Below are 21,588 nucleotides of genomic sequence, written 5' to 3'. Positions count from 1 at the left end.
CTTATCATATGCTTCTGTCTTTTCTTGAAAGGAGTGAGCCTTTGTCTCTGAGACTGGAGTTTGTGTTATCCATTCAGTTTTGTGTAGTGTAGAGTTATCTCTAATAAGAGAGATGCATGCCTTTTTACAGATTTCTTTGACTGCAAGTAAAACATAATTACAACAGAGAAATTCCCTCACCATTATACTCCTTATTGACATCATCATGGGGGATTAATACTGGGGACAATGGGATTCCTATGATCTAAAATACCTAATGTATTTCATCTTTTCATTACTCATATCTACATTAATGTCCTTCAATGTCTAAGACCAGCAACCTCCACATAACAAACGTTCCTCTACCATCCTGCACAGGAATGCACCCTGCTGTGGCTCTCCTCCATCCATCCTTCAGATCACTGAGCCTTTTATAATTAAGCATTTCATTTCTGACAGTTCAAGCAAAGCTACCGAAGCCTGAAACGTAAGAATGATGGCACTTAGTGAGAAACTACCGTCCACAGCCCATTAAGCACCATCCTTCACAGAGCAGATTGCACGATTAGGGAAAGTCATAAGTCAAATGTGTAATTCAACATGTCTTCCTCTGGCCCCTATCTGCTCTCCGTCTCAGAGATGTGAGAGTGTGAGGATGCTGGCTGCTCGCCTCATGAGGGCACTTCCTTCATAAGTATTCCTTTTCCTCTTATCTAGATTCTTCAGATTAGACACTCTGGACTAAAAAACAAGTGTGAGGAGGGGAGAGAGTCACGGGAAACAATCTTAGAAGACTAAATATCATTATTTAAATTTACTTTAACTACCAGAGAGTTTACAGGTCAGTGCTGAATAAATAGTATTTATTAACCCTTCAAGGCCAAAGGAAACATAACACAGTCTCAGAATAAAGACATATTCATTCTTTCACTCATGTCATCCCTTTATGAAAATGAGATTAATTTAATATAAAGAGACAAAAAAAGAAAAGGCAGGTTTAGTGGCATTCTCATGGAGATAAAGCTGAGATGATATGTAGTTAAGATGATAATTGTTTTCTGTACCTGGTATGCAGTTCAGCAGTGATCTGTGCCTCTGTAGAGATGTGTTTTTATTTAATGAAGTCATATCTCAGACTTTGTAAGGTGTTCCAGATATTTGGTATTTCATGTCTCATATTGAGAAATCTTTATCTGAGTTATTTTAGTACATCAGACAGCCTCACCAGTGATGAAGTGGCATAAAAAGGAATTATTCCCATGCATTATCCAAAAAATGTGACACAGCTGAGCAGTTAAGGCACATGCCACATGCATAAAGAGGTGATAGTCCTCATCGAAGTGGTCGCTGGTTTGACTCCCTGCCACGATCATTTGCTGCATATCATCCTCCATTCTCTGCTCTCAGAGTTTCCTGTCTCTCTTCAGCTGTCAGGAAAAAAAACTGACATTGTTTTTTAATTGCAAAAGCTTTTTTCGCCTTTTTTTTTGAATGTTGTAAATTTTTATTGACATTAATGAACATGCAAGAGATTTTCTGGCAAAGATATGAAGCAATCCAATTCAAAGTTTCAGTTAGAAAATAACTATTTTAATTGAGAGGGGGAAAAATTGTCTTTACTGTACAAAAATAAATATAGGCCTACATTCAAATTCAAAATACAGCCTGTTGGAGCTATTTACATTGTTTCATGTATTTGATTATTTTTACTTTAATCAATTAATTTATTGTTATTTCATTTAAGGTAATTCGAGGATTACATTTCATGCCTTAGGTGTTATTAGTATATTTCTTTACTCACTTTTATAGGTTGATAGTTTTGCACCGGGTGATGTGTTTATCAGTGGGCAGGTAAGATATGAGAGGCAGACACCGGGGAAGGTGAATGGTTTTTTACCGGGAGATTTCCAGGCACGTTCCTTTTTGTTTGAGAGAAGCTTTTTTTTTTGTTGTACAATAAACCACCAAAATACTACATTCTTGGCTGGACATTGGCAATCTTTGGACAAATAGCCACTACACATGCAACCAGATTTATTGACAAATGAGACATTTCTTAAATCTAATTTGGAATCAAAAACTTCCTTTTGTGTAACATTTTTCATCATATGAATAAAAACACAATTTTAAGATCAAGAATTAAGATTTTTTTCAATGCTAAAAAGGAAAAAAAGCTAGTTAAAATGGCATTGGACATCATATTTTGTTAATCTAAAAGTACTGTTAGCAGTAAGAACTTTACACTTTTTGCCTTTTTTGTGACAGCTCTGGTTTAATAAGAAACAGGAAGTCTGACTACTAGTGAGTCGGTCTTAATGTATGACAGCAGCTCAAGTCTGTGTCAAAAGATAACAAAAAAAAAACACAAACTGAAGCTTTAATCTAAACCTAAGCTTTTACAACAATTAGCTAATCTTTCAGACTCTGAGCGTGTTAAAAAGACATCCCTCACTGTTTGTGTCATATCCCTTTATACTTTGTGAAGCTGTGAAAACACATTTTTACAAAACACAGCTGTCACAGGAAAAAGCTGCAGCACCAGAAATCCTCTGCCTTATCACAGAAGATAAAAACCTTTCATCAGTTTGATCATCTTCACTCTTAATGGCCATTAACCTGATCTCCCCTCAGCATCCGTCATTCTGAGGGTGCTGCAGCTCGAGAAGGAGATCAGAGATAAACCGCTGAATGAACCAATCTGTGCCGCCTTTATTGAAAGTAAAGACATGGTGGTAGTATTTGTGTTTCTCCAAACACTCTGGGCTTTGTCTGCGGATTATTATGGGCCGACATCAATGCTTTGAACCCCACATGATCACCTCCAGGGCGATGGTGGCTGTGGGCGTTCTCACACGCTGTGAAGGAGACATCCTGTGAAACTACAGATCTGTATCGAGGCTCTGGAAAAGTAACAAAACTGCAACGGGTCAAATTTATTTCCCTGTTGATCTCGTCCTATTATTATCCACTGCCACCTGTCCTCCTCACGACGTGTTAAACTCACTCTTATGAGATTCTTGGATTTATGTTTGACCCCTGCAGATTTTACGCTGTACGATCGGCTCGAGTGAGCTGAAACAGATGCTTTAAGCAGTTGTTTTCTGTCTAATTGTTCTTCTATGATATGTTGTGATTTCACCGAGGAACCATGGCAAAGACAATTTACTGTCACCTGCAGAGAGACAGACATTAATTTTTTGCTTATTCTATTTCTAATTATTCCTACATGGAACATTTGGAATAAGACTGCCATGTACTGCACTTTCTTCATTACTAAAGTTTTGCACCAAGGTAAATTTTCGCTGCAGTAGTGCTTTAACTAGGCAATATTTTTCTGTACAATTACACCCAGGTGGGTGTCCTGCTTGGTTGGCCTTATCATGCGATCACATGACATGTCAGCCTGGATCACAAAGTGGGCCTGCAACAGTGAAACAGGCCCCATCCTTCCTAATTGAAATACTGTAGACCCCCATTGCCCAAATGTAATTATAGCCCCATGTATGGGCACAGGAGGAAACAGCAAGATACAAATTGAAATTTAAGAGTGAAATTCAAACTGTCTCCTGCAGTGCGTGAGTGCTCATAGTGCCCCTCATAGACCTGGCCTGCAAAACAACAAAAAAAAGTCCCGTTGTTTGAGTGTCGATGATGATTGAATTTTTCAAACAGAGAAGTCTTGTTACGTTTCAATATATCTTTTGTGATGCTTAAAACAAAAATAAAGTATGTAAGAAAAGTAAAAACTTTAGGCTGCTGATTAGGGGAGAAGAAAGAGGCAGAAGAGTTGCTGCTATTTACATCATGCGTGTAAAATACAGTCAACAAAAAGACGAGGGTTTCTGGCATTTTTTAAAGCAGTCCATTGAGATTTGATGGAGTTGAGGGTTAACTTTGCGTGCAATTATTAAATACAGCAACCACTGAACCTGACATGCATAAGTACAACAGTGCAGCTACAATAAATTACATAAATGCTTTAAAAAACAAACAAACTCTAACAGCTGATTAAGGTTACAAGAAAAAGACAACAAAAGAGCTGCTGCAGAATTCCTGACTTGAATGTTCCTGGTGCTAAAGGCTGAAATTTCTTGAGTTTTTACTGACCTGAAGGCCTCTTGCTAGAACACGTCAAAAAGCCTGAAATCAGGGGTGCATCCAGAGAGATGGAAATCCAATTGGCCGCCCCTGTTCCATCAATCAATCAATCAAACTTTATTTATAAAGCGCTTTTCATACAATGACATTGTAACACAAAGTGCTGTACAAGAAAAACAACTTAAAATAGAATAAATTAAGAAATCCTAAGGTTAACAATACAATATGCAACAAAAGTAATAAAAACAATAAAAAAAATAAAATAAAAAAATCTAAATAATTTGCTGAACGAACTGAGGAAACGCTCTCATGTTATCTTAATGAGGAAACACTGGAGGTAAAATAAGATGTTAAAACTCAAAACAGGAAGTTAAAATCACCAAAGTAAAATATTAAGATAATAAAAGACTAAAATATTAAACCATTAAAAGAAAATAAGATGTGAGACTTAAAATAAATAAATAAGTAAATAAATAAATAAAGTAGAATAAAAGTGACTAAATTTGAAATAAATAAATAAATAAATAGATAAAACTGTTAAGAATAAAAATAAAACTTAGTTAAAAGCAAGACTAAAAAGGTAGGTCTTGAGTTTGCTTTTAAAAATGTTTATGCTCTGGGCAGCCCTCAGATCCTCAGGCAGGGTGTTCCACAGGCGTGGGCCGTGATAATAAAAAGCTGCCTCACCGTGGGTCTTAGTTTTTACGTTTGGTACAATTAAAAGTCCGCTACCTGTTACCATCCTGAAATCCTAGCATATGATAAGATAAGATACTCCATTATTTGTCCCACAACGGGGAAATTCATGGAGTTACAGCAGCAAACAAGAAGGTGTACAGTACAAGAATTTATATAGAAAAAAAAATGTTCATCAAAGACGACAGCTTGGCCATAATTCTCCTGTCAGCCACCACCTCCACAGGGTCCAGGACTGAGCTGATGAACTTGGACTGTGTTGAAACAGCTGCTGGTGGCTTTTTGATTTTAATAGTTGGTGCTTTAAATTCTGACTTTAGACAAACTTCTTTTTCAGTCCTTAAAGAATTACGCTAAGAAGATTCTTGTGTCGCCACCTTGTCGTGTTTCTTTTTAAAGTTAAAAATGTATAAACAGGAGTATAACAACAATATGAAACTGTGATGATAGTGGTGAAAATAGTTGGTGAAGACAGAGAGGGTAGATGCTTTTATTTGTGTTCCACTCCTGCCTGCGTCAGTGCCTCAGTTGAGCCACCCTTGTCAAAAAATCTGCACGTGTCCCCGTCTGGAATCAACTATGTTTCATAGTTTGAAATTTAGATTGCAGAGGTTTTGCCAAATTTTCAAAACCAGAGGATCAAGACATTTTATTGAAAGCAACATTTGGTTTTATTTGGTCACCAGATTGTGATAAACTGAGGAAACACCAGAGGATTTTTCAGAGCTGGGAAAGAAGCTCCCTTTTTTAGCTAATTTGACATAAATTGAATAGAATTTGTTGGACATTCAGACACGCACACTAAGAATGACCTAAAGGTGTGCATAGGTTTACAAATAGACTAAATTTCTGGACATACAGAAACACAAACACAATTATTAATGTTTGTTGTGGAACAATAAAGACAGATCCCCTGATATCCAGCTACATCACAACTTCATCTGCATCTAGTTCAATGGAGAGACCCTTCATGACAGTAATTACCTTCTGTGCCTTCTTATCTGAACACTCATTAATATTCTACTTGGTATTTCTTTCCTGTTCTGTAATGTACAATAAGTCCCCACAAAGGTTAGTTTTAATTGTACAAGAGTAATGAGTGCTCAATCAGCAGAGGAACATAATGACAGCTAAACACGGCACATAGTCTACATCAATACACTTTTCCCCCGGCGCTTCTGCCCTTGAATCTGTTGTTGTGACTCCCCTCACGTTTCAGGAGCTGTCAGCAGGTCGAGCGCAGGCCGCTCAGAGTGCAGATGACAGGTGGAAGAGCAGAGCGGCTGCACTGGAATGAAAATGGCACGGCCCCGGACAGCACGGCGACGACACGTTTCAAGAGGCTCGCTGGTTCAGAGGCAGGAGATGCTGTCCAGATGCCTCTTTGCAGCGTTCATTCCATGAGTCAGAGTGTCGATCACTGGTAGTGAGTGAGTGAGGGGGGAAGGGACAGTGTGTTTTTTTTTCTTCCAAGCTGTGATCTTCAGGCTTCTGCTTTGGCAAGACAATGGCAGATGGGAATGCATCGATATTAGCAGAGGCCCTCTGCGTGCACAGACACGCCATGCAGAGTTCAAGGGTGTCATGCTCCTTCTCTGACTCTGCTGCTGTGTAACGTTTGTGTTCAGTTTCCATCATCGAGCCTCTTCTGTAAGCCTTTAAGGCATCAAAAACATGTCTCTACATATTCTTTAATTTTTCCCTAGTGATCCTCGGGGGTTCTTCTGATACAACATCTTCAATTTTTACAGAATTCAGCCGCAAATCTTTGTGTGCTTTCTATTCAGACACAACTCAAAGACAGGGCCAGTTGTTGTTCTGAGGCGAAAACCCCCAAAACACCTGCTTCATCATTAACATAAGAAGCAGCAACAGGCTCATTTTAAGCTCTGACATAAATTAACTTGTGTCCTTCTTAATAAAAGCGCCATATCTGGTTTCTGGAGGACAGCGATCCGTTGGGACTAATGCATTTTCCTCCTGCTGAAGGCCGTGCTGCCGACGACAGAGACGTTTCACACAGGCTCTTGAAAATGGCAGCCCCTTCACTTGCTCTTAATCCAGATATTTCAATCTTGACACTTTTATGGGTGGACAGTCAAAGTTGCACTGCAGTGGAACAAAACAACCCCCCTCCGTTACAGTAGCCGGGGAATTTGGCTGCAGTGGAGAGACGCAGATGTGGAAGATCACATTTCAGATGAGCACTGATATATCAAAAGAAAAAACAAGCCTCTGCAACAGCTCTGTGGGAAGGTATGTTGCACGCTCTCCATAGGTTAACACATTTTTGATGACATGTTAAGAAATCTACTCGGTTAAAAAGACGGATCTTTAGATGGGTCGACATGGCGAGACAGCTGAAATCTTGAAATAGCTGACATGCCTGTTGTGGCGGTGTGTTTTCATCCACCTATGGCGCCCTCACCGCTAAAATCTTAGTCACCACAAGTGGATTGACCTCGCTTTGTAACCCGAGACGTAGTTGTACTTTGGAATTCACAAACTTTCATCTCTGCAGTCAAAACCTTTCATCGCAAATGGCTCGGCGTCTTGATCTGCCGTCAGTTATCTGCCACGAAAAGTAAACAGTGCACACACTTAGAGAAATATGGAGTAACAGAGACACTGAGAAACATTTTAATTATGGGAAAGTCACTAACGCTTAATGTGTTTAAAGGATTCACAGCTCCAGACCGTGACTAGACGGAGGTTTTAAGATCGTTTGAAAAGAAGAAACAACTCCAGTGAAAATATTTGATTCGAAGTTGAACTAAAGGAAGTTCTTCTAGAAAATCAATTCAAGTCTCAAATGCAAAAGTATTCAGGCTGTAAGAGAAGAAAGTAGATGTCTCAAATGTATGCAAAATCACACAAAAGCATTAAACTCTGTCCTTCCTCTATGCATCGCATTTTAATCATTACATTTCAGATTAAACACTTTGTTTTTGCATTACATACCTGCTTTAATTCTAATGTACAATGGAGGAATTGATGCAACTAAATTTTAATTAAATTCAACCTCTAATCAATGTTTAATTTACAATGTTTTTAGGGTTTTATAACCAAATCAATCTTTATTTATATAGTGCCAAATCACAACAAATGTTATCTGCAGACCCTTTCCAAACAGAGCAGATCTAGACCGTACTCTGTGTTCTATTATTAACAAAGACCCAACATCAAGACAGGATCAGATCCAGTCCCATCTTACAGACAGGACTCAGTCTGATCTCATCTTAATCCACCATGAGCAGAGCACTTTGCAGCATTTAACAAGTTACAGTGGCAAGGACAAACTTCCTTTAACAGGCAGAAACCTCCAGACTCATGTTAGACAGTTGGGAACATGCTGGAAAAGGGAGAAGAGAAGATGCAGAGAGAGATGGATAGAGACAGACAACAAGAAGAAGAATGAGTTCTACAAATCAAACGTAATGACTGAGCTTCTTAAATTAATAATATAAGTTTAAGTAATAAGCAACGTGGTCACTACCTACACAGCCATATTTTGTATGTCTGAAACATTTAGACCATCTTTCCTGTGTGGTTTAGTTGTCTAAACTGTAGGGGTTTCAATGGATTATGTTCTACTGTATTTGGGAATATGAGTGACATTTATTTCAAAACAATGATCAAAAATAATTTTCAGAGGCTTTTATATCCTGTGGTTTGATATCCTGTCCATAGTATGGTACAGGTACCTGAAACACTCATTCCCGAACTTCCCACAGTTCTTCCATGTTGTCCGACCCTATCTGCTTTGTAAGGGTTGTTTCACATTAGGGACCTGGTCCTGGATCAGAGTAACCTTGGCCTCAAAGTCTGCTTCATTTGATCAGTGTGAACACATTCGTACCATGCCCGAGTCAGCTTGAGGAGGTGGTCTCCAGCATGATTCAAGTGCACTCTGGGAGATGTAAAGGCAACTGTGCTCAAATTAAGAAACAGGCTGCTAAATGACTTCTTAACTTTTCAACTCTGTCACTTCTGAAAACTTTGTTTCTGCGCAGCATGACAGGTTTCATCATCTGAGCTGCACAATAGATGTTGAAATATTGGAAGGCCAGTGAGAGGGTCGTTGTTGGCGTCTCCAAAACAATATAAACTTCCCCAGCAGCAGGATGGACTCCATTGTCTGCACAGAACATGAACAAATGTCGCCAAGTTGTTGACAGGAGTGTTTTCCCTGGTTCCTTCCTCTTCTTCCTTCTTCTTCAACTTCTTTCTTCTCCTTTCTCTTCGGATTTACAAACCAACGACATGCACACCGCCACCTACTATATCAAACTGTGTACATATGTAAGTACACAGGCATGAAAGGATGTCACTATAGTATGAAAGCAGACTAGCAGGGCAGAGAGGAGGGAAGCCATCGTGCATGGTATTTAACAATTGTGCCTTATGTGGAAATGCTCAAAGTCACAGACTTGACACTTCCACTTTGCAAGAGAAGGATTTTTATAGGAGTTAGTCACCTGAAAGTCAAATTGCAATAACCCTGGTACACTTTTCTTATTTTTGAAGATGTATTTCTCCAAATATAAAGTCAGACGAAACCAGCCTTCAAAGCTCCTTCAAACTTTCTGTCTGTACTCATTTAGGTGACTCTGTGGACAAAGCTGTGTGTTTTGTGCTGATCTTGTCCTTTACATGTGTACGTTGGGTTTCCTGTCAAAGTGTGTCATCCTGCTTTCTCTCAAAAGCCAGACATGTCCTTCACTATGAATGCAGGTGTGTGATCGCTGCATCACACACCGGGTGTCAGAGGTTGCAGGCATAAAAATCACCTCATAGAAATGATCAGTCCCTTATCATCCTGTTTGCTTTTCAAAGTCACAAAGAGACATCAGGACTAGTTTCAGTCTGTGTCATGGTCAGCAAAAATCCACTCACAGGAGCTGTAATCAGCGATCAGTGCTGATTTTAGGAACAGTTGAAGCTGACAAACAACTGATACCTTCTACTCATCTTTCCGTTTCTAAAGACACACACACACATTTGGGTTTAATGGGCTCCTAAATACGGTTCAATCACATGCACCCGTTCGCACATGAACCCTTCCTCATTTGATTTTAACCGTGAGCAGAGCGAGTTTGGAGCGCTGCGTCCACGAAGCTCTCTGCCCTCAGACTCCTTCTCTTCCCTCTTCCTGTAAAAGAGCAATCATTTCTTCATTAGCCTTTTATTTGTTTCTAACTGTTCCACTTCAGGGCTAACACACACAGTTTATTTGGGTACTCTTAATTACAAAAGGGAGATTGTGTGCCCTCCTCGCCAAAATGAATGTCTCTCTCAGCCTCCCAGAGGGCAGCGGCGGCTTTGAGTCCGACTGTATCTGATTGCATTTTCCAGGATTGATGAAGTTATCGAAACACTGACCAGACTGACTTGGACCTTATCTCGCTTGTATACGGCTGTGAAGTCTTTAACCTGTGTCTCTCACCCTTAAGGTGAGCAGGATTAAGAGGAGAGGAGCCTTTATTTCCTATTTGTTAGTTTCTGAGATTTTTTTTCCAGTGGAAGGAGAAGCCTGAGGGCTGGGAGCTCAGTCACGATAAATTACATTGCAGTGCTGTTTCTCTCTCCAGATAGCCGTTCAGGAGGTATAGCTACCTTCAGGATCTTTTCATTTTTCTCACTGTTATTAAACACAGTGATAGAATCGGCTCCTCTCAGTTGACTCAGAAATGCTGGGGTTGACAACAGAAGAGGAAATATGGCTGACTGTTTGAGTTTACTGTCGCCTTCAACCAAAGACTTGAGACTAAAATACTCCTACAGACACTCAGTAAACTTACCCAGAAAAATCCTACAAATAGAGTTCAAATGAGACCTCAATGAAGCTGTGACTAATGCTTCCTGGCACCATAAAATGCAGGAAAAGGAAACCATCAGATGTCTAATATTGTCACCATGCAACTGAACCTGTCCAATGACACATCTTTGTTGGTTTCAAGTCTGAAGTATTTACTAGAACATAGAATATGCATGAATGAAAGCTCCTATCAGAACTTTTTAGTCATGAAACAGACGAAATTAGCAGTAATGCCTCTTTATGAGCTGCAATTTATCCCAACAGATTTTACCATTTTTTATATAAATATTTTGTGTTGTTTATTGTAGTTTTCTTACTAAACTTTTACCTTGTAAAGCACTTTGGTCAACTTTGGTTGTTTTCAAATGTGCTTTATAAATAAAGTTAACTTGACTTGACTTTATTGTAATTGTGCCTTAATGTATAATGCCTAAAACTGCTTTCAATCAATCTTTATCAGTCAATCAATCTTTATTTGTATAGCGCCAAATCACAACAAACGTTATCTCAAGACGCTTTTACAAACATAGGAGGTCTAAACCACTCTATGTCAAATTATGAACAGAGACCCAACTTCAAGACAGGGTAAGACTCAGTCTGACCCCACCTTAATCCACCATGAGCATTGCACATCGCAGTATTTAGCTAGTTACAGTGGCGAGGAAAAACTTCCTATTAACAGGCAGAAACCTCGAGCAGAACCAGACTCATGTTAGACAGCTATCATGCCTCGACCGAGTTGGGTCTGGAAAGACAGATAGAGGGGAGTAAGAGAGAGAGGTGATAGTGATGAGATGAGTAGCAGAAGCTGTTGCCGCTGGAGTCCAGCACGTCCGCAGCAGGAGGACGTCTACGGCAGCTCAGAGGAATCTACGAAACAAGGGAGCTCAGGGACTCCAGAAAGGTCTATGGTTAGTAACTTTAATGGGACAGGCAGAGTTAAAGTAAGTGATGAAGGGGTTGGGGGGAAGGGGGTGAGCTAGGATCCCAGTGTGTCAGTGCGCCAGTTCCCCCAGCAGTCTAGGCCTATAGCAGCATAACAAAAGCTGGTCCAAGCCTGAGCCAGCACTAACTATAAGCTTTATCAAAAAGGAAAGTTTTAAGCCTACTCTTAAAAGTGGAGAGGGTGTCTGTATTTGTATAGCGCCAAATCACAACAAAGGTTATTTCAAGACGCTTTTACAAACATAGCAGGTCTAGACCGTACTTAGCAGAACCAGACTCATGTTAGACAGACATCTGCCTTGTCTGAGTTGAGGTTGAGAAAAGGGAGCTCAGAGAGTCCAGAAAGGTCTTTGGTTAGTAACTTTCAATGGGACAGGGTGAGTTGAAGTAAGTGATGGGGGGTTGGGGGGAAGGGGGTTAGATAGGATCCCAGTGTGTCAGTCTAAGCCTATAGCAGCATAACTAAGTGCTGGTCAAAGCCTGATCCAGCTCTAACTGCTTTGAGGAGGTAAACATCAGAGCAGATGACTGACAGCACCTTGAAGAAAGATACTTCTTATTCTTTTTCCACAGCAAATACTAGCAATGAGTGAAATATTTCACTTTGGAAGGATAGCAGGATGAGATCTTGTGCCTGAAAACATGACTTGCACATGTCCAGGACAAGATCAGAAAAGAGACAAGATATTGATTTGTCCACAGGGGGCGCCAAAATCAACATAACAGAAAGTTCCCAACAGGAGCTTTAATAAGAAACAGAAAAGTTGAACATTTGAAGAATACTATTTAAATCTTTTGACCTGTGTAGTAACCTTAGTTCAGAGTCTGATTAGATATTCCCATTGGTTTTATGCTAAGCTCACCTACATACTTACTGTACAGATAAAGAGTGGTTTCTGTCCTGTCATAAACTTTAGCAAGAAATCAAACAATGGCCTAATACTCCTTCAAAGATGGGACATGAAATGCTCAAGTACATATCTATTAAAGTTCAGTCTATGTGGATATGTTGATTGGATTTGATTGACCTTTCCCAACAAACAAGGCTAAAAGCTTCATCAAGTTATAATAGGGATGCTGTTCAACAGAAGGAGCTCATCTGGTATTATAGGTGTTATTGTTTTATATGATTTCAGGTCAGATTTAGTCTCCACCATTCCCTGAGAAATAAAAAATCTATTTCCTCAACTGTCATTTACTTTTTCTGTGTGGCATACAAAGGATTCATCCAAGTTTTTTTTAAGCAGAAAGCAGCGGCCATCTTTACTTTTAAAAAAGGCTTTATTAAAGTCTTAAAGGTGACAAATTACGCTCTTTTTCATTAATATATATTGGTCTAAGAGGTCCCCAAAACATGTCTTTAAAGTTTATGCTAAAAATAACACTCTGAAATCAGATTTTGGCATGCCTGAAAAACCCTCTTCTTCAGCCCTCCTCAGAACAGTCTGTCTTCTCTCTGACCACGCCCCCTCAGGAAGTGGATGAGGCCTCGGCTGTCCAGCACGTTGATCGAATGTTTACATGTTGGCTGAATATACACGGCTGCTCACAGACCCGCGTTACTTCAACCCTCTGAATCTGATCCAGAATCTGATCCTGACGGAGAGGCGCCTGCAGCAGGACCTTTCTGAAGGATTGGTCACAGATTTAGTGTTTCTTGTTGTTTTATTTGTCAGCATGTCGACGTGTGTCTTGATACACAGCTACGAACATGTAGCTATGTGGCTATGCTAACTAGCACTAGCACTTGTCCATGATAAATAAAAATCATCCACTAGATCTTCAAATCTGCAGATGTGGGGAGTAAAACCGACCTTTGTGTTTATTAAGACAGCCTACAACTAGCATGCCTCCCTCCTAAGCTCCTTGTTAGCACACATGTGTGCAGGGAATGAAAAACAGAGGAGGGGTTGAGTTGTATTTTATACAGTCTATGGGCTGAACAAGCTCCGAGCTCTGACTTCGTGACAGACCGGATATTGTTGTGACGTAACAAAAACACGGAAGTCTGAAACGGCTCGTTTCAGCACACATTTACAGAAAGGTGGAGAAATCAGAACAGGTGCAGAATGGATTCTTTTCATTTTCAGGGGGGTTTGTAGACAGGGACACATATTTCAGGTAGAGAACCATTAAAAAGTTGATTTTGCATGATATGTCACCTTTAAGACTGAACTGCTTAACATGTTCAACAAAAACAAAACAAGAGCTATAAGAGGCTAAAAGGTAAGGAGCTCTATCACTGTACGATAACACTGGAGCTTTTCAGAGATAGAAACTCTTTTTCACATCATGAACACATAATTTGAATGTACTAAAGATATAAACCAGATGCAAACAAATACTATGCACTGTTTGGCATTGAGAGATATTTAAAAAATGCAAATGTGTTTAATATGGTTATTTAGTTCTTAAAAAAGGTATCAGAGTAGTGCATCCCCAAAAAACATCCAGGTAGTGCAACATACATGTATATGAACATACTGAGAAGCAGCTTTCTGTGGACACACTGATGCATGCACAACGTATGAACACCTATGGGGAATCTTTGTCCAGTACCATTCTTGATGCCGGTCCAAACTCTTGGAGGGTGAGGCTAAAAGGCCTTAAATCTCATCCACAATTGATTACGGGCATCGAACTCAGCGTACATTAATTCAGTTTACGGCCATTAAAAGAAGAAGAATGCTTGGGCTTGCAAATGGCAAACTACGACTGTCAACAGCATGATGTATGGTAGCTTATTATATTCCCCTCATTATGATTAATAACATAGGAAGGTATCCTCCATTCTTGTCGAGATGGAAAATGTAATTAGCTGCCTTGGCTGGCGTTGCAGCCAGGTCTCCTCTTGGCTGCTCGCTTCCCTGAGATAAAACACCCAGTTTACAGCAGGATACTCAGTATGTAGTGCACGGAAACCTGCAGCTGCATGGTTACACATCACACACAAAGCTTCCTTTCTACACTCCCCACATATGTTTATCTTATCTACATCATACATTCTGTGATTGGATCATGGTTGTAGTTTTTTAAGAGGTAGTGACAGTTGCAAACAACATAATATGATGTGGAAATCCTTTGTTGTGTGTCTAATATTAATCTCTGAAAGTAATATAAATACATCACTCATGTAAGCTCTCCCACTGAGGAGGATGTTTTCATGAGTGGAGGTTTTAGAGGAGGTGATTGTAGTGGTGGAAGTGAGTAATGGCTGAGAGCGATGGGAGGGCATTCTCATCACTTCTGCCACTGCACCTGCACTCAGCACCTATGAGACTGATCGAGCTAAACATCAATTAATGCCGTGATATCCTCACAGAGACCCTGCTCGCTCTCACCTGGACACAGAGCAGCAGATTACAGTAATGACTGCGATCAAGCAAGAGACACTCATAAGGACGATGCTGCTGCAGACATGTGCTCAGCTCTCCGTGCATGTAGCCTTCTCATGTCTTCAGTGTTTTACAGATGATAGCAGATTTCATCTCTCTCTCCAGTAAAGACAAGAAAACATATTAGATTTTTTTACAAGGAGCTCTGTACAGTAGATCAGAACCATGTTAAATCCACTTGAACACATAGGCTATAAAACAACACTAAAGAGTAGGGGTTCTTTTAATGGCCAGCAGGGGGCAGCATCACTGATTTGACTAAATAAATATGATTGTGTAGAAGTCTCTAATGACACCAATTTCTCTGATGTTGTATTGGGACTGAGAATGTTCCTAATGAGTATTTCATACCAGTTAGGGCTGTTGTGTTTTTATACTTTCACCACACAATTTATGGGACCCTAAGACATTTTCCAGATAACGATATCTTTAGGATATATATGCAAAGAACGACACTGTCAGTCAAATTAAGTAAAGGCAAGACAATGGTGGAGAATCATGTTACTTCATGAACTTCACTTATAAACAAAATTGATGTGATTCTGCGTTACTAGTTGAACGGAAACACCCTGTCTTTTTTTTACAAAATCCCAAAAGTCCCAAACTTGCAATAAATCTTTTTTATTTTGGGTGTGAGTAGAATACCTTGCTTTCATTCGTCATCTCCTCAGGCATGATTTGCACTGCAATGGACACCACACACTGTAGTATAGGCTAGTTAGCTAGCTGGTTATTGAATCTTCTTCTTCTGCACAGCTTTTTCATCTTCCATCCATTTTATGGCGGTTGGCAACCAGCATAAAGAACCACTACTGCTTACTGCTTTGAACTAGTTAGTTATCTAAGGGGGAATGTATAGTGAGCAGGTGGTTATGCAAATTAGAAGTGTAGGGGGATGGGGGTGTCTTGTCTCCCTATATATCTATTTAGTATTCATTAATTTTATTACATGTATTTAATTAGGACAATTCATATTAACCAACATTTCAGCATCAGAGATGGTTTGAGGCTGTTAGCTCCTCAGGCTGCTCTCACATCTGTGCCCGATAACTTTCATTATTTCCCCACTCTCAAGACCAGCCTGAGACGGAAACCAATGATTTTGCCACAGTGTCAACAGGCAGAGGTGAACTGAGCCCCCTTTGATTTGATATGACGTGTGTGATCTGGTTGTCCATGGTGTTGCTCTTGCTATTCAGAATTGATTACTGGTGTTATGCTGGTTTTGAGCAATCAGCATCAACAACTGAAGTGCCTGGTGATTAGTAAGAAAGTCGAGCAATAGGTATTCTTTACATGCCACCAAGGCAACCAGGTTACAGGTGTTGTAATATGTATCCAGCCTCTCTAAATGGAGGCTTAGATGATACCAATGAATGACATAATTTATATTCTGTGCTTCAACAACAAACTTGATGTCAATCCAAGAACAACTTTATCCTTCTTGCCAAATGTATGAAGAAAAAAAAATGATAATAATGATTTGAGAATAAGCTAGAACCAGCATTACAGATTGAAAAAAAAAAACAGATTGATGCACAATAACATTTCAGTTTGCTTCTTTAATATTAAGTTAAACCAAATTGACTGTCTATACAAGTTTGTGAAAATGAAAGTCTCTAACTTCAAGTGCAATCTCCTCTGAAGTAACCTTCATTCAGAGGACGTTTAACATTAAAAAGGTCAGCGTTGTTAAGTGGTTGCTGTTTTTTGTTTGCTCATTTGTGAGTATCGAACCAACCTTTCAGTTTGAGATCATGGCTGCAGCTGATAACAACAACAATGGGCAAATTACTCAATGTACTTACTAAATTATCTCCAAACTAAACCCGTTTAAAGGCAGAACGGTCCAGTGGAAACGGGAATAATCCGATTACAAGGTTGAGCTGCCGAATCCAAATGGTTTAAGTGGATGATTACAGCTTCAAGCAGGTATTCATTACCCGATCACAGATTGAAAGTCACAACACTGATCATTTTCATGATGCAGGACCAGGAGAGGAGAGACTGACCTGTGGCTGTAAGGTCACAGATTGCATCTCTTGTAATAAGATGTATCTTCAGTAGAAGAGTGGCAGAGAAAGTTGGGTTACATACACTTAAAGCTAAGCATATGATGACCACTTGTATCCATGCAATTATTGCTGTTGTTCCCACAGGAGCACGAGTAGAGGAGCGTTGTGTTGTTGTTCTGTCACAAAACCTCACAGGAAGGGGGTCAGACTGGATGTTTGAGCGTCTTACTTTGACACCTTAAACTACTGACTGCATCCCAGATCCTACCAGGGGTCAGGGCTATTTCTTCCATCTATTTCTAACTATGACCGAGTGCTTTTGCTTGAAAGGCATTGACTGCAAGAAAAATGTCAGTAAATAAACCTAGTCTGCAGCAGTAATGCCGATAATGCCTCTTTTGCTTCAGGAGCATCAGAATGTTGTCTATAAAATCACATCCTGATGCACAAAGGTGCTGATATGGTGTTGTTTGATTTACCATAATAGAAAAAGAAAACGGGTGTATTGCTTTTACCTTCCTGCAGGATATCTGTATATGAGAGACACAACTTTGTCAATTTTGTAAAACAGTGCTACATTATGGTCTTGATTTGAGGAACTGCAGTCAGGAGTGTTCAGCCCCTTAAATTAGGCACAAAAGCAAGACATGTTCTGCAATTTCAGAACCTGTTGGCTATAATCTGATGGTGTTTAAGTCCTGTGGCAGCAGCAAGTGACTTGTTGGGGCCTCTAGTATTGTTAGACATCGCTTTCAGCCAGGACTTTCATTTCTTTGTGAGTATTTACAGCCCGACCAGCAACAAGACAGAACAGATTTGATTTTTGTGATGATGTCTGTGCAGATTAGGCTTCATTGCATTCTGATATCACTTAATGTGAATTAGTCAAAGCTAGATCTCCTACAGATGACTTCCAACAGGAGCCAGGCTTGAATCATGCGCTTTGCATCTTCTGCTCTCCAAACTTACTTTTTTTTTGCTGTGGAAAGCCACTTCTTGCTAAATTGCTAATGCTATATATAATTTATTGGAGTTGTATGACTATAGATGGATACAAGAGCATTTCTGACACCAAATATTGCATCACTTGGCTTTAGATTCTGCTTGTATTTGCATGATCTGTGAGGTGAGATTTAATTTTCTTTAACTGGGAATTTTGATAGCTTTGTAGAAACATTCAATCAGTTTTTAACACAACAATTTAAATTCTGAAATCATCACTTATTCACTGCAGATGTTACAATCATGCTTGCACTCCCAGCAGCTTCATAGACACAAATCAACAAGGTAAAGGGAGCCAACTAGCTTGATTTTCTCTGACTGGTATTTAGGTGACTCATTTTGGTCACACCGGCTTTGTACTCCAAGTAAGGATTTGTTGGATCACAGAAATGATAACTTATGTTTTTACCATACCTTATTGTGAGTCATAATAACATAAAATATGATTTGACCAAACAAAATAGAAACCTGACTGAGGCAGTAATGATAAACTGAGTCCTGTAGTGTGAACAAGACTAAAGTTAACACCTTGCAGTCTCTGCAATCACGTCTGCCTTTTCTGGCCCAGATTCAACCCTTCTCAGCCTTCCTGCAAGTCTCTCTCTCTCTCTCTCTCTCTCTCTCTCTCTCTCTCTCTCTCTCTCTCTCTCTCTCTCTCTCTCTCTATTTTTCGCTCTTTTTCTCCCCCTCTCTCTCAGCCTTCCTCCAATTAAAAAAATAAAAGTGTGTGCACACGGACTGACCAAGTCTTCTTTTGGAGGAGAGGGAGAAGAAAAGCACCAACAGTGATTGACTAAGTGCAACTTGAGAAGGCAGGCCCTCATCCATCACTCTGCATGTTTCACAGACGCCATATGAAAACACAAACAAGCAATCAATTGTTTTGCTCACAGCATGAGGCCTCCTAATAGAGCACATTTATCTGACGCCGTGGTGGTAGCCCCAGCAATACTTTAATTTGTGAGACATTATGTTGAGTTAATGCCTACCAGGTTGCCGTACAACCGAGGGGACTTGACGCATTTGGCTGCGTTGTAAAAAAGCCGGCTGCATGCTGTATTGTACTGGGACGTGGCGATGTAAATGATCTCACCCACTGTATCTTTAATGGGTTGTGAAATGAATTTATGTGGGAATATTTGCAGAGGAATATTGCATTGTATCATGGCATAATTAGAGAGCAGGAACCGAGCTGTGCTCGCACGGAAGCTGCTGCTGCTGCTGCTGCTGCTGTACAAGTGCTGTGTTTGTTCTGAACGCCCCTGTGATTGGACAAGAGAGGGAGAGATAGAAGGAGAGAGAAAGAGAGAGAGGGAAGCCAGGCTGTCTAATAATGATGCGCCCTCAGGCCTAATGTGCCATCTCTTTCTCTCTATCTGTGCTCTGGTCTAGTAAACACACACACACATACGAACATGCAGCTAAGTGTGTTTCATTCTTCCTCAGCTGTGTACAATGTCAATAAAGAGTTCATTTAAAAAGCCTGCTTTTCCTCCATGTTGAAAATACATTCACTCATTATTTGATTTCTGCAAGGATCCAGTCTATAAGAGAGTTTCTCATTTTCTCAATCAAAGAATGAAACAGTTTAAAAACAGCATGATTGAGATTTTGAGTTTAATGGTGGGTGGAAGATATTTTCATAATGCTTTGAAGGTCAGAGGATAAATATCTCAAACCAAAGCATGCAGGGAACACACACATGTACAGTTTTCTGTGTGTTTTTAAGCTTCTCTGCACATTTTCTCCCCTTAGACTCACAATGATTACTATCATGTACAGCCTTGCTGCAGACAAGCACATTCACATGAGTCCACCTCTTAGCACAGTACGGAGGCCCTGAAGTTCCAAAAAGCAAAACATCTTCTCATGTGCACACATAAGAATAAACTATGATGTGTGCGCAAGATATTAACTTGTTCCTACAATATAGTAACTTCCTGTGAGCTCAACATAATTATCTTATGGAAACTGGTTATTATTTTGTGTGCACACAGTTATAATTTGTACACATAAGATACTTACTTTGTACCACAGGACAATTATACTGTGTGCACATGTTATTTTCTTGTGTGCACAATTAAGACATTTATTTTTTGGGACTTGAGGAGCTCAGTATAGCCTCCTTCTTGTTCAGCAAAGACTGAGCTCTAAATGCCTTGCTTATTTTGCTCTCCAAGTTGTAGCCTCATATTGACAACTTTTTTCCATCCTAATTTTCTTCTAGAAATATTACATCCCCTCCACATTACAGATAAATGTGATTGTTTTCTTATTTTACTTTGAATGGTCTATCTGTGTTGTTAATGAAAAGGGAAAGAGGCTCAAGTTGGTGATCATCATTAGAATCATAATTGCCTGTGTTTTTGAAAATCTCCTCTTTTTCTTCTTCTTCTTCCTCATCATATCCTTCATAATCATATCATGTGTAATGCAGCTACACAAACATGATCTATGATTTTAGCTTTGGAAGCCTCTTACACCTGAAAGCAGTTTATAATGGCTCATTATCATCACCAAAACTCAAATACAAAACAAAACAAAACATAATGATGATGGTGGAGATTTTTAAAACAGACTTTAACTGAGCTCTTTGAAGAACTGAGATTTCTGTTGCCATGAAAAATAAATGATAATGATTTAATAAAAGCCTTGAGATCACTGTTGACAAATGCTTGAATATTAACAGTATGTGTCCATAAATATAAATGTAAATGTATAAAATTGCAGCAGTTAAACATATATGAATAAAACGAAACTGAAAGTAAAACTGACAAAAAATAAATGAATGGAGATGTCGAGAAATAATCTGAATGTTGCTTCTGAGGTACACTGAACATGAAATAAGAGTAAAATCAGCTCCTATATCTCTCTTCAGATGACGTATTAATACAAACTTGAATTATAGATGTCTGTCAGCTGACCCATATGAGCTATGGGTTTAACATTACACCCCAGCATATCATTCATGTAGGCTTTTATTAGGAGGCAGATGTTTCCCCCTCCTCCTCCTCCTCCTCCTCCCTCTCCAGCAGGATCGCCCCGGGGCCACACTCCTGCTCTGCCCGGGGCAGGAGAGGCTGAGCCCGGCCTGACAGGCGGCTGGTGGCTCTTCACTGCGGCGGAGGAAATTAAATTAGCGCTTCTGTTGGCCGCTTTGTAAACAAGACAAAAGCCAATGATACGGCCAATTACACTTCAATACGACGCATGTATACGACAGGCTCTCACTGCAGCACGGGTTTAGACTGAGGAGGGATAGAGGGTGGAGAAATACAACATAGTCCATTTTATTTATTTATTTATTTATTTATTTATTTATCCAGCAGTTTGCAAAAAAACTAGTAATGTCCCAAACGCACAGAGGGTTTTGCCTTCATAGTAATGTAAATAACATGGGGATAATGTTTGGCCGTGATGGTTACTAAATCTCTGCATTCAAAGTGTTGATTTGAAATCAAAGGTTTAAATGCATACTGTATTATAACATGCATTGTCACATATAAAAGCCTATTATAACTTTAGGTTTTTTTTTTTTTCCTTTGATTTGTTTTTGCAGTTTTTCTTTTTGAGACAGTAAATATTCAACAGCAGTAATGATCTCTACACTATATGGCATGAAGCAGGAAGAGATATGTAA

At 39.6% G+C, this 21,588-nt stretch overlaps 1 protein-coding gene across 3 annotated transcripts in view; it reads left to right on the top strand.

Annotated features, from left to right (window-relative positions):
* The window catches only part of tlx2 (T cell leukemia homeobox 2), a 47,390-nt gene that overhangs the window by 3,777 nt on the left and 22,025 nt on the right, over positions 1 to 21,588 (top strand). Inside the window, exon 3 of one of the 3 annotated variants that reach the window (XR_004632209.1) lies at positions 5,993 to 6,203. The exons of 1 other annotated variant lie outside the window; for it this stretch is intronic. The gene's annotated coding sequence lies outside the window, so the exon portion shown is untranslated. Of the gene's footprint in view, positions 1 to 5,992; positions 7,677 to 21,588 lie in introns of those variants that run through there. One more of the 3 variants, XR_004632208.1, reaches the window with a different exon arrangement.

The sequence above is a fragment of the Notolabrus celidotus genome, chromosome 8 (assembly GCF_009762535.1).
Source record: "Notolabrus celidotus isolate fNotCel1 chromosome 8, fNotCel1.pri, whole genome shotgun sequence".
NCBI classification, from domain to species: Eukaryota; Metazoa; Chordata; class Actinopteri; order Labriformes; family Labridae; genus Notolabrus; species Notolabrus celidotus.
This window is presented reverse-complemented; position numbering and strand designations above follow the sequence as displayed.